This window comes from Capricornis sumatraensis, chromosome 18 (genome assembly GCF_032405125.1).
Source record: "Capricornis sumatraensis isolate serow.1 chromosome 18, serow.2, whole genome shotgun sequence".
In the NCBI taxonomy this organism is placed as follows: domain Eukaryota; kingdom Metazoa; phylum Chordata; class Mammalia; order Artiodactyla; family Bovidae; genus Capricornis; species Capricornis sumatraensis.
Genome location: NC_091086.1, coordinates 41,454,265 through 41,467,625, shown reverse-complemented (window position 1 = coordinate 41,467,625; position 13,361 = coordinate 41,454,265). Strand labels below are relative to the sequence as shown.

The following is a 13,361-nucleotide window of genomic DNA, read 5'->3' as shown; positions in this document are numbered from 1 at the left end:
TGTACACTTGAAAAGAATATGTATTCTGCTACTTTTGGATGGAATGTTCTATCATATAACTATTAAGTTCATCTGGTCTAACTTTCCATTAAGGCCAATGTATCCTTTTTGATTTTCTGTCTAGATTATCTGTCTACTAATGTAAGTGAGGTGGTAAAATTTCCTACTGTTGTATTTCTGTCAATTTCTTCCTTTCTGTCTGTTAATAAGATTTTAATAATAAAAATCACTTGCATTTTTATACATAAATAATGAAACATCTGAAAAAGAAATTAAGAAAACAATTCCCTTTACAGTTGCATAAAAATATAAAATACCTGGGAATAAATCTAAGCAAAGCATTGCAGCATTATTTACAATAGCAAAGTTATGAAAACAACATGTGTCTACTGATAAATGAATGGGTAAAGAAGATGTGATGTATATATATAGTGGAATATTACTCAGTCATAAAAATGGAATTTACAACAACATGGATGGCAGAAGGGGCTTTATGCTAAGTCACACAAAGAAAGACCAATTACTATATTTTACCACTTATATATAGACTCTAATACAGAAAACAAATGGATAAATAAAGAAAAATGAAAAGAGATTCATAGACACAGAGGAAATACAGGTGGTTGCCAGAGCATGGAGGGTGTGGATATGGGCAAAATAGGTGAGTAGAATTAAGCAGTACAAACATCTAGTCATAAAATAAATGTCATGGTGAAGTAATATACAGCATTAGCATTATGGCCAGTAATACTGGAATAACTTTGTATGTTTAATCACTATGCTGTATGCATGAATTTAACATAATATTGTATGTAATATTTTGGGGGATCTCCAAAATCACTGCAGATGGTGACTGCAGCCATGAAATTAAAAGATGCTTACTCCTTGGCAGGAAAGTTATGACCAGCCTAGATAGCATATTAAAAAGCAGAGACATTATTTTGCCAACAAAGGTCCATCTAGTCAAGGCTATGGTTTTTGCAGTAGTCATGTATGGATGTGAGAGTTGGACTATAAAGAGAGGTGAGCCCTGAAGCTTTTGAACTGTGGTATTGGAGAAGACTCTTGAGAGTCCCTTGGACTGCAAGGAGATCCAACCAGTCCATCCTAAAGGAGATCAGTCCAGAGTGTTCATTGAAATGACTGATGTTGAAGGTGAAATTCCAATACTTTGGCCACCTGATGTGAAGAGCTGACTCATCTGAAAAGACCCTGATGCTGGGAAAGATTGAAGGCAGGAGGAGAAGGGGACGACAGAGGATGAGATGGTTGGATGGCATCACCAACTCAATGGACATGAATTTGAGTACACCCCAGGAGTTTGTGATGGACAGGGAGGCCTGGCATGCTGCAGTCCATGAGGTCGCAAAGAGTTGGACATGACTGAGTGACTGAACTGAACTGAACTGATTGTACATAAACTTTATTTCAATTAAAAAGAAATTTGAAATGAACAATGACACCACAGTGATTGTAAAATTAAAGAAACAGGTATTCATTTCTTAGTCTTGAAATGAATATATGACACCAAGTATGCATATTTGGGAGCTGATGTTAAATTGGAATTTCTTCAAATTGTGTAAAACATGGGGTCGCAAAGAGTCGGACACGACTGAGCGACTTTCACTTTTGAAAACACAATACTCATTAAAAAGATAAGCAATACAAATGTGTCAATTTTTACCTTCCTTATTCAACAATAAAAAGGACAATTTTTTAAATTTAGAACTTAGAGCAATAAAAACCATTTTTCCCCTAAGAAAGAGTATTGTATCTCTTACGTTGTTTAGAATTGCTAGCCAAAACAGACAGACATTTAGTTGACTTTAGTAGTATCTTTAAATCTACAGACAATCCCCTGTCCTGTCTTCGATTATGCCTCTCTAACCATCCACAGCTCTACACTTGGTCTATCACTGGATATGTCAGTCCTCATAGCACCTTAATTACAAATCTTAGCTTCTTTCAACTGTTTTCTTAAGACATCCATTTACTCCAATCCAAGAAAGCATTTTCCTCTCTTTTTTACTTTAGTATAACAGACAAATAAAATTGTAAAACATTTGAAATGTACAATGCTATGATTTGATATACATATAATCCCATTAGGTTAGTTAATCCATCCATAATCTCATATTTATCTTATTTGTGGTTTGTGAGAACGTTTAAGTTCTACCCTCTTAGCAAATTTCAGTTTTACAGAAACAGTTATTAACTATAGTTGTCATATTTTACATTAGATCCTCAGAGCTTTTTCACCTTATAGCTTAGAGTTTGTACTTTTTATCAACCTCGCCCTATTTCCCCCACCCCTCCTAACTCCTGGCAGTCACTCTTCTGTTTCAATGAGTTCACACTATTTTTTTAGATTCCTCAATTGATGGCCTGGGGTATTTGCTTTTTTCTATCTGTCTTGTTTCACTTACTATAACAGTCTTCAGGTTTATCCATGTCATTGCAAATGATAGGATTTTCCTCTTTTTTAAGGCTGAATAAAATTCCACTATCAGATTTTAGCTGTACTGATGATGTGATGTATTAAGGGCAGGCATGCACAGTTGGATTTCCTGTTGGTGCCAAGGCTGTCATTGCCCCATCCACCCATCTTTATCCTTTCTCAGAAGCAACACACAAATTCCTATCTCCCTTTGTCACTGCATGCATGGCAATGCCCCTCACCACCCCCCATCCCCTCCACTGCCAAGATTACTACTGATTGTTTTAACTAATGGGTGTCCCTCCATCAAAGAATTCTACTAGGGACTGACAAGAAGATGTCATTTTATCTATTTTGTTACATAAGTGATCAGATTATATGTAATTATTTTAAAAGAGTAGTTCATTTTTTCCCAGAGGATTTTAGTTTTGAGAATATAATGTATTGGTAGTCATCATTAGTCAAGCTCATGACTTGTAGGTAGAAAAGCATAAACACTAGGAAGCAAATTAGTTTCTCATTTTTAAAAAGACTCACTGGAAGCCTAATTTCACAGCATGTCCCAGGTGCTTAAAAACTATTATGCTTAAGGTTTTGTCATTGATTAGATCCTTTTATTAACATTTTGAGGAAAGTAAAGGAATGGCAAGAATTTTTTTATGTATACATATATTTGCATATTTGTAAGCAATTATTAATAAATGCTTAGCTGTCTTTTCCTTTTAACCAGATTGCATAAATTTTATGTGAAACTTTCCCTCATAGTTATTGCTTCTAAAACTTTAATAATTCCTCTTGCTTTTTTCTAACCTTTCTGCATTTAGCATTCTTTGTAGTTATTTGATTAGCTATGACAAAATGGTAAACCTATACACAAATATTTTAAATATTTTTACCTCTTGTAACATTTAATAACTATATTTTGATTTTAACTGCATTAATTTAGTGGATTGTAATTTGATATAAGTACATTAATTGTCTTCCAAGCTAACATTTTGGTTATTTCCTATATACAACCCACTTCTTGCTTTCACTGGAAGCTGAACGGGGTTTTTCTATTTTTGTTTTAATTGTTACTGTTCCCCAAGGCTTTCTTCCTTGTGCTTTTCTTGGGTAGGCAACATCTTGCCATGAAATATTTGAGCCATGACTGAAGTAAACCCACATGCTACTTGTTAAATGAGTTTTTTTAAATGAAGTATTTGGTTAACATGTAACAAAGAGAATTTCTAATACAGTGCTCCACAGCCCAATGTCAGAATTATCATGGAGAAATATAATTCTAGAAACATATTTTATATTTGTTATTTGATTTGATCTCAGGAGTTGGAGGTAACAGCCAAGGAAATACTATGCTTTAGGAAGAAGGTAAATGATGTTATTTGGATGCATTTGCGAGTTTTGTGTTTTACATAAAATATTTTATTTTATTCTTTCAACTTCCATAAGTAATGAGGATGTTGTTGTTTATAGATGTTCAAAATCTTTGCCCAGGTAATATTAGTAAGCGGTAATGCTCCTTTCCCCAGCTGCTCAAATTGATTCTTTTCTGATTTTTGCAGAATCCATGAATGATTAAAAATCATGAAGCACTATGCTTTAGAAAGAAGGGAAATATTTTTTGAATGCATTTGCTAGTTTTGTATTTTGCATAAAATATTTTATGATTAAAAATTTCAAGACAGTTACAACAGGGGACTAAACTCAGGCCCATCTGAATGCAGAACCACAGATGACTGCAGTGGTTACACTCTCATGAAGCTGGCCCTGCTTGTGAACTTTGAGATGTGGCACTAAAAGGCTGGAAATTGTTGACTTTCTCAAGGAAAAGTTGAGGCTGACGTGAATGCAGAAGCTAGGGCACTGAGAAGGTTGTAGGAACACGAGCTCACCAGCTTTAGAAATGTGCAGAAGTCCAGGGAAGCATTTAGACATCAGCAGCTTAGAAGTCAAGAGTTCAATACACTTCATTTAAATCTAACAAAGACAAGTACCAAATGCACATTTGGGTTACACCTGTATTAGGACAATCTTTGGCTACATTGTCTTTTGGAATCGCTTTAACACCTTTGCAATTCATATTGAGTCTTTGCCACATTTGCTATTCATCTTCTCCATTTTGTATTAATATTGTCTTATGTCAGGATGCCATACACAGCAAGGTACCATAGTCTAGATGGCTTTAAATAACAGAAATTTAATTCTCACAGATCTAGAGGCTGAAATGTCTAGGATTAAGGTGTTGGTTAACTTGGTTCCTGATGAAAACTCTCTTCCTGCTTTATAGATGGCCACCTTCTTGCTATATCATCATATGGTCTTTCCTTTGTACATACAGATGGGAAAACAGAGAGGTAGAAGTAGAGAGGGGTACTTTTCTTCTTTTTACAAAGTCATCAATTCTATCCTATTAAGATCTAATCCTCATGACTCATTCAATCGTAATTACCCCCTAAAAGCCTTATGGAATGAAGCAGGGCAAAGGCTAATAGAGTTTTGCCAAGAGAATGCACTGGTCATAGCAAATACCCTCTTCTAACAACACAAGAGAAGACTCTACACATGGACAGCACCAGATGGTCAACACCGAAATTAGATTGATTATATTCTTTGCAGCCAAAGATGGAGAAGCTCTATACAGTCAGCTAAAACAAGACCGAGAGCTGACTGTGGCTCAGATCATGAGCTTCTTATTGCCAAACTCAGACTTAAATTGAAGAAAGTAGGGAAAACCACTAGACCATTCAGGTGTGACCTAAATCAAATCCCTTATGATTATACAGTGGAAGTGAGAAATAGATTTAAGGGACTAGATCTGAGAGTGCCTGATGAACTATGGATTGAGGTTCATGTCATTGTACAGGAGACAGGGATCAGGACCATTCCCATGGAAAAGAAATGCAAAAAGGCAAAATGGCTGTCTGGGGAGGCCTTACAAATAGCTGTGAAAAGAAGAGAAGCAAAAAGCAAAGGAGAAAAGGAAAGATATAAAAATCTGATTGCAGAGTTCCAAAGAATAGCAAGAAGAGATCAGAAAGCCTTCCTCAGCGATCAATGCAAAAAAATAGAGGAAAACAACAGAATGGGAGAGACTAGAGATCTCTTCAAGAAAATTAGAGATACCAAGGGAACATTTCATGCAAAGATGGGCTCGATAAAGGACAGAAATGGTATGGACCTAACAGAAGCAGAAGATATTAAGAAGAGGTGGCAAGAATACACAGAAGAACTGTACAAAAAACATCTTCATGACCAAGATAATCATGATGGTGTGATCACTCACCTAGAGCCAGACATCCTGGAATGTGAAGTCAAGTGGGCCTTAGGAAGCATCACTACGAACAAAGCTAGTGGAGGTGATGGAATTCCAGTTGAGCTGTTTCAAATCCTGAAAGATGATGCTGTGAAAGTGCTGCACTCAATATGCCAGCAAATTTGGAAAACTCAGCAGTGGCCGCAGGACTGGAAAAGGTCAGTTTTCATTCCAATCTCAAAGAAAGGCAATGTCAAAGAATGCTCAAACTACCACACAATTGCACTCATCTCACACACTAGTAAAGTAATGCTCAAAATTCTCCAAGCCAGGCTTCAGCAATGCATGAACGGTGAACTTCCAGATGTTCAAGCTGGTTTTAGAAAAGGCAGAGGAACCAGAGATCAAATTGCCAACATCCGCTGGATCATCGAAAAAGCAAGAGTTTCAGAAAAACATCTATTTTTGTTTTATTGACTATGCCAAAGCCTTTGACTATGTGGATCATAAGTAACTGTGGAAAATTCATCAAGAGATGGGAATACCAGACCACCTGACCTGCCTCTTGAGAAACCTGTATGCAGGTCAGGAAGCAACAGTTAGAACTGGACATGGAACAACAGACTGGTTCCAAATAGGAAAAGGAGTACGTCAAGGCTGTATATTGTCACCCTGCTTCTTTAACTTACATGCAGAGTACATCATGAGAAACCCTGGGCTGGAAGAAGCACAAGCTGGAATCAAGATTGCCAGGAGAAATATCAATAACCTCAGATATGTAGATGACACCACCCTTATGGCAGAAAGTGAAGAGGAACTAAAAAGCCTCTTGATGAAAGTGAAGGAGGAGAGCAAAAAGTTGGCTTAAAGCTCAACATTCAGAAAACGAAGATCATTGCATCTGGTCCCATCACTTCATGGGAAATAGATGGGGAAACAGTGGAAACAGTGTCAGACTTTATTTTTGGGGGGCTCCAAAACCACTGCAGATGGTGACTGTAGCCATGAAGTTAAAAGACGCTTACTCCTTGGAAGGAAAGTTATGACCAACCTAGGTAGCATATTGAAAAGCAGAGACATTACTTTGCAAAGAAAGGTCCATCTAGTCAAGGCTATGGTTTTTCCAGTGGTCATGTGTGGATGTGAGAGTAGGACTGTGAAGAAAGCTGAGTGCCAAAGAATTGATGATTTTGAACTGTGGTGTTGGAGAAGACTCTTGAGAGTCCCTTGGACTGCAAGGAGATCCAACCAGTCTACTAAAGGAGATCAGCCCTGGGTGTTCCTTGGAAGGAATGTTGCTAACGCTGAAACTCCAGTGCTTTGGCCACCTCATGCGAAGAGTTAACTCATTGGAAAAAAACTCTGATGCTGGGAGGGATTGGGGGCAGGAAGAAAAGGGGGACAACAGAGGATGAGATGGCTGGATGGCATCACGGACTCGATGGACGTGAGTTTGAGTGAACTCTGGGAGATGGTGCTGGACAGGGAGGCCTGGCGTGCTGCGATTCATGGGGTCGCAAAGAGTTGGACACGACTGAGTGACGGAACTGAACTGGACTGAACTGAAAAGCCTTATCACCAAATATGATTATATTGGATGGGATGGTGGCTAGGGCTTCAACATCTAATATTTTTGGCAGGGGACCAAATTCAGTCTATAGCAAGTTTAAATTTTAAAATTCCAAGTGATGGTTTCTTATTCATCCATATTCAACTTGATGTTGTTTTATTTGGCCCTTCTTTCTAACTGGCTATCTCACTTTGGGTTTTTATTTCATAGAGTAGACACTCATCTCACGCCCCTACAGTTTTTAGGAAACCCTATCTTCACATGGAAAAGTTGATGGACTCCAAAATTTGTCCCCTCCACCAACCCTAATCTATGAAGATGGTAACAGGAATAAAGTGTCCTTTCATTTGTCTAGATTTACCTCATTGAAAGGCAGTTTGGACTATACTAGTGATATTTTCCTGTATCAGAATAATTGTCTATACAGCAGAAGAACTGGCTCTGCTTCATCTGTTGTAAGGAGTTGACACTGAAAATCTGCTGTTCAGTTCTTGATGCTACACTTAGAGGGACATTGATTCACTTCCGGCCAGTAGGGATGGTTAGTGGTTTTAGGAGCATGATCGATGAGGAATAGTTGAAATTCTTAGGAGAAAAGATGTGAGGGACATGTTTAAAATCCTAGCATAAAAAAGAGGAATTAGGGTCATCCCAAGTGCCTTCAGAAGTCAGAGCTAGTATTAATGGATAGATATGAGAGGAAGGCAAATTAGTTTATGAGGAAGAACCTTTAAACAACCAGAGCTGTGCAGAAGGGGTCAGGGGGGCTATTCTTCTGAATCATGAAATAGGAAGCTTTTCTTCACTGATAATATTCAATCAGGGGAAGAATACTTTATACCAGGGTCATTGTCCAAGACTGAATTTGTCCTGAAAATGAAAGTGAAGTCATTCAGTCATGTCTGACTCTTTGAGACCCCATGGACTGTCGCCTACCAGGCTCCTCTGTCCATGGGATTCTCCAGGCAATAGTACTGGGGTTGATTTCCATTTCCTTCTTCAGGGGATCTTCCCAACGCAGGGATCGAACCCAGGTCTCCTGCATTGTAGACAGATGCTTTACCATCTGAGCCACCAGGGAAGTCCTAGGGCAGGGGAATTGTGTTTAAATAGTAGGGAACGGTTCTTAAATTGTGAAGCACCCTCTGGTGCTCTGAGAAGGCTGATTTTCTGTTATAAAGCGCTATGTCAAGACTTCCCTGGTGGTCCGGTGGTTAAGACTTCCCCTTTCAGTGAAAGGGGTGTGGGTTCGATCCTTGGTTGGTGAGGTAGGATCCCACATACCTTGTGGCCGAAACATAAAACAAGCAATATTGTAAAAAAAAAAAAAATCAATAAAGACTTTAAAAAATGGTTCACATAAAAAATATTTTAAAAATAAAGCGCTGTGTCAAGGAATGAATACTGTCTGCATCAATTTGCTAGGTATGCCATAACAAAGTATTTAAAACTAGATGGTATCAAACAACAGAAATTTGCTGTCTCAAATTTCTACAGGTTAGAAGTTCAAAATCCAGATGGTGGCAGGGACAGACTCCTTCTGAAATCTATAGGGGAAAAAAAATCTTTCCATGACTCTTCCTAGTTTCTGAATGCCATCAATCCTTGGCATTCTTTGGCTTGCAGTGTCATTGCTTCAGTCTTTGTCTCTGTTGTCACACGACATTCCTCGTCTCATAGTGATACCAGTCATGTTTGCTCATTCTAATGATTTCAACTTAACATCTACTAAGACCCTTTTCTAGATAAGGTCATTGGTACCAGGGCTTATGACTTCAACATATTCTTTTGGAGGACACATTTTAACCCTTAACAGCATCCCCAGGAGGCTGATACATTGCACTTTCATACTGGCTTTGTCCCTGCCATGCTCAATCATCTAAGCAATTCAATTTACCTCTTGGCACTTCAGTTATGCTTCTGTAAAATGAGAGCAATAACTTTCTTTAGCCAAACAACAGGGTCTGATGTGACTACGTAAAGTGATGAAACATGGACATGTGTTCTCAGAAACCCTCATATGTGGACATGTTTATTTTAACCCTCTTATTATATGTGCATCTCTAAATGGTAACTTTTTTCCCTTGAGCATAATTAAGGAATGCAGTGCTTAATTTCTAACAGATATAACAAATATCAAGAACACTAACTACAAAAGGCCAACAGGCAGGGTCTGCAATAAGAACATGAGAATCAGCACAGCTTTATTTCATTTTGGAGGAATCTGAGAAAATGAACTAACTTAGTCAATACAATCTTCTCAGTCCACATAAAGAAGAGGAAAACATGAGACCTGTTTTGGGAATTTATTCTAAAATTTATGATCTAATTTTTTTTCACCATGACAGCCACTTTGTTCCCACAACATCCTATTCAAAGACTTTCTGGTGACCTAAATCTGTCATTTAGTTTTAAAAGTCCATATTTTCCATCCTGACCTTGATTTCCAGCTACTCTTTGCACTCATTGTTGGCTACCATAAGTGAAAATTTGGAGAGGTGGCAACACGCTTGCAAACAAAGGGGCAGAATGGTCTGGCATTTGAGGAAGGATTTAAAAGAAGTCTAAAACCAAGCAAATTGGAAGAATGTGTTCTCGGTAGCTTAAAGTAATGGATATGAACTGAAAGTGGCAAAAAATAATCTTGAAAAAGAGCAAAGTTAAAGTACTCATACTTTCTGGTTTGAAAACTTATTACAAAGCTACAGTAATCAAGACAGTGTGGTACTGGCATAAGGGTAGATATATAGATCAATGGAATAGATTTAAGAGTCCAGAAGTAAACTATTACATTAATGACACATTTATTTTTAACAAATGTACTAAGATAATTCACTGGAAGAAAGAACAATCTTTTTAACAAATGACACTGGGACAATGAAATATTCACATGTGAAAGAGTGAAATTGAGGAATCTACCTCACACCATATACAAAAATGAACTCAAAATATTCATAGACTTAAACATAGGAACTACATCTAGAAAACTCTTAGAAGATAACAGGAGTAAACCTTCATGACATTAATTTTAGACAGTGGTTTCTTTGATATCACACCAAAAGCAAAGATATAAAAGAAAATAACAGCTAAGTTGGACTTCACCAAAATTAAAAAGTTTGTCCTGCAAATGATATAATCAAGAAAATAAAAAAACAACCTACAGAATGGGAGAAGATATTTGCAAATCATATTCCGTATTCAGAATATATAAAGAACACTGACAACCCAATACTATAAGGACAGATAACTCAATTAAAAAGTGGGCAAAGGATATTTAATAGACCTTTATCCTAAGAAAATATACAAATGGCCAGTGTGCACATGAGAAAATATACAACATCATTAGTCAGTAGGGAAATGCCAATCAAAAAACTACAATGAAATACCTACATATTATAATTAAAAAGATTGATAATCAAGCTTAGTGAGATGAGTGTGTTGGAGAGATCTCTAAGCCCTGATGGTCCAGGATAATTTCATCAGGCATGAGGATCTTAGACCAGAGAAAGATGAATGAAAACAGAGGCAAAAGTTCAAGCCAGCCTGCAGAGGCCAATGCAAATACCCAGAGCATGAATCACTGATCAGACACTTTCCACATGCCTTGTGGCCCAATGAGAGGCCAGGGTCTCAGAAACCAGAGCATTCATAGCCAGCTGATGGAGATGATGGTGCATTTACAGTAGATCATTGAAGAGCATAACATACAGCTGATACCCAAGCATTTGCAATCAGAACCCGACACTGGAAGAGCAAAGGAACAATCAGGCCAGTCAGGAGCAGGAATCTCTCTTGGACCACTTAATCTGTCAACTGGTCTACCTCCTACAATCTGGGGCCATGGGTGGCCTGGAGCTCCAACAAACTGTGTTGCCCTTCCCAGGACTCTAGGAGTGATGTCAGAGTTGGGCAGTGAGACCATCATCCAGGTAGCCCAGCCTCCTAGTTCATCAACTGAGAGATTTTGAAGCTTCATTTGTCAGCCTTGACCTATGCAACCATAAGATTGATATCTCTGCCTTGTACCACTCCAGCTTCTAGGATGACAAGAGCTGCCATGGAGACAAATACCAGGAAGACAAGAATACTTTGGGCTTCATTAACCCTGGTACTGATAAGCATAAGTTGTGTACTGATCTGATGACTGAAATCTTAAGTCAGAGTGATGTGAACTGCACTGAGGAGATCCTACTGCAAGATCCCAATTAGAAAGGGCAATCATCTCTGAGGAAGAAGTGACCCCATTCCTGACCTACTACTGCAAGGAAGGTGCCCACCGTGATGCAGAAAACTTGGTTTTTCTAAATGGTTGTTGCTCTGTCTTTTCCATGCTGGCCAGTGTTTTGTGTGATCCAATTAAGGCCTTTCTGACTCCTCACTCCCTTCTATGGTGGTTTCCTCTTCAGTTTCCAGCTGTGTGTGAAAGTTGAGCTGATGCTTGTCCACTGATGTGAATATCCATGCTTTCCAGCTCATTTTGTACAAGTTGGAGAAAGCTCTGCTTGAGGCTATGCTTATGGAGAATAAGCATAATTAATCCTCAGAATCCTCTGGATGACTTCTACTCCCAGACTCACTGAAGGAATACCTGGAATTTGCCAAGAGATACAACCTACATGTCATCATAGATGAAATTTACATGCTGTCTGTGTTGGATGAACATGAAAATGTTCTGGGCATGGAAAGTTTGTCTGACCTCAACAACACCCATGTGATCAATCAGTCAGTACCAATAAGGATTTCAGCATCTCTTGCTTTGGCTTAGGTGCTCTGTATACCCACAACAAGGAGGTGGGGCTCTGCTATGAGCTTTGCAGCATTTCTGGCATCACCCAGGACAAGCCATGTTGGCTGCTCCAGGACAGAAAACAGATTGAAAAATTGTATCTGCTCACTAACTCTCACAGGTGCGTTATCAACAAGTGAAGGTTTTGAAGATCCCCTTTCTCAACTGTGGCTCTGGCCTCTATGTCTGAGTCAACTTGGAACACATCCTGGACCTGTATGCATGTGAGGAAGAGCTGCTCCTCCATTGCTGTTTCCTGAACAGCAAGCTGATGTCCCATGGTGAAACCTACAAGTATAAGGTGACTAGAATTTTCTACCTAATCATGGTGGATAAACTCATCTGTTAAAACACAACAATGCAACAGTTCTATCAGGTGCTTCTATGGAGCAGAAGCAGGATTTGATAGTGAAGCGGCTGGAGGATGTGCAGAGGGAGTGAGTAAGCTCTCTTCCTCCCAGTCAGTCACTCCAGCCAATCACATGCTCAGGGAGGCTTGTTATCAGCCTCTGGTCTAGAAAACTGGGGCACTGAGCTGAACTGGTGCTGCGGCCGAGCAAACAATGGGCTCCTCCAGGAAGGGGCTCACGTGACTCAGTCATCAACCTCCTTCAACTGAGCATCTTTCGTTTTTGGAAGCTTTGCATCCTTTCATTATTTGCTAGCCATTGCATGTGCAAAACATTTTTTATGGGGTTGGAATGGGAAAGCCTACGGGAATAAAAGGAACTCCCTGGGTCCTGTTTAGTTGGATTTATTTTTGTCTTTGATGTCTTCTAAATTCCATATTCTTTTGAATTCCAGGCCTGTTCTTTTTCCAGTCAATATTTTTCATAATCACCTTTGGAAGTTAGATTAATTTTTGTCCTTTTTAAAATTCTAAGGGAGGTTATATGTGATGAATACTGTCAGGGGCAGGCCAGAAAGGAAGGGAAAAAATGACCCCTAACTGATGGAACATATTCCAGGCATTAGAGGCACTGTCCCATAGGATCCTGACAAGATCACACTGTCCTTGCCCATGAGTGATTGAATGGCAGGGTGGAGGCAGAATTCCAGAAGTTCCTATTTCTTCTTTTTCAAAATGAATCTCTTGGGACAAGCCTGGGGTCTTTCATTTCCATCTCTGGTGTTTTCAGCTGTTTTAATCATACCACTTGAGTTTCTTTGCAAAACTTTTGCATATCTGAGATTTAGTGTGAACACTGCTGCTATGAAATGAGTTGGACAGGGACCACCACCATGTTATAGATGATAATAGGGCTTTTAGAAATACCTGGTGGCTTTGGTCAGTCATTTGGGCTTGTGCTCATTC

The 13,361-nt window shown here is 38.8% G+C and overlaps 1 pseudogene; it reads left to right on the top strand.

Moving 5' to 3' along the window:
- Positions 1-633: 633 nt before the first annotated feature.
- On the top strand, positions 634-12,487 carry LOC138094442 (probable inactive 1-aminocyclopropane-1-carboxylate synthase-like protein 2 pseudogene; annotated as a pseudogene).
- The last annotated feature ends 874 nt before the right edge of the window (positions 12,488-13,361 follow it).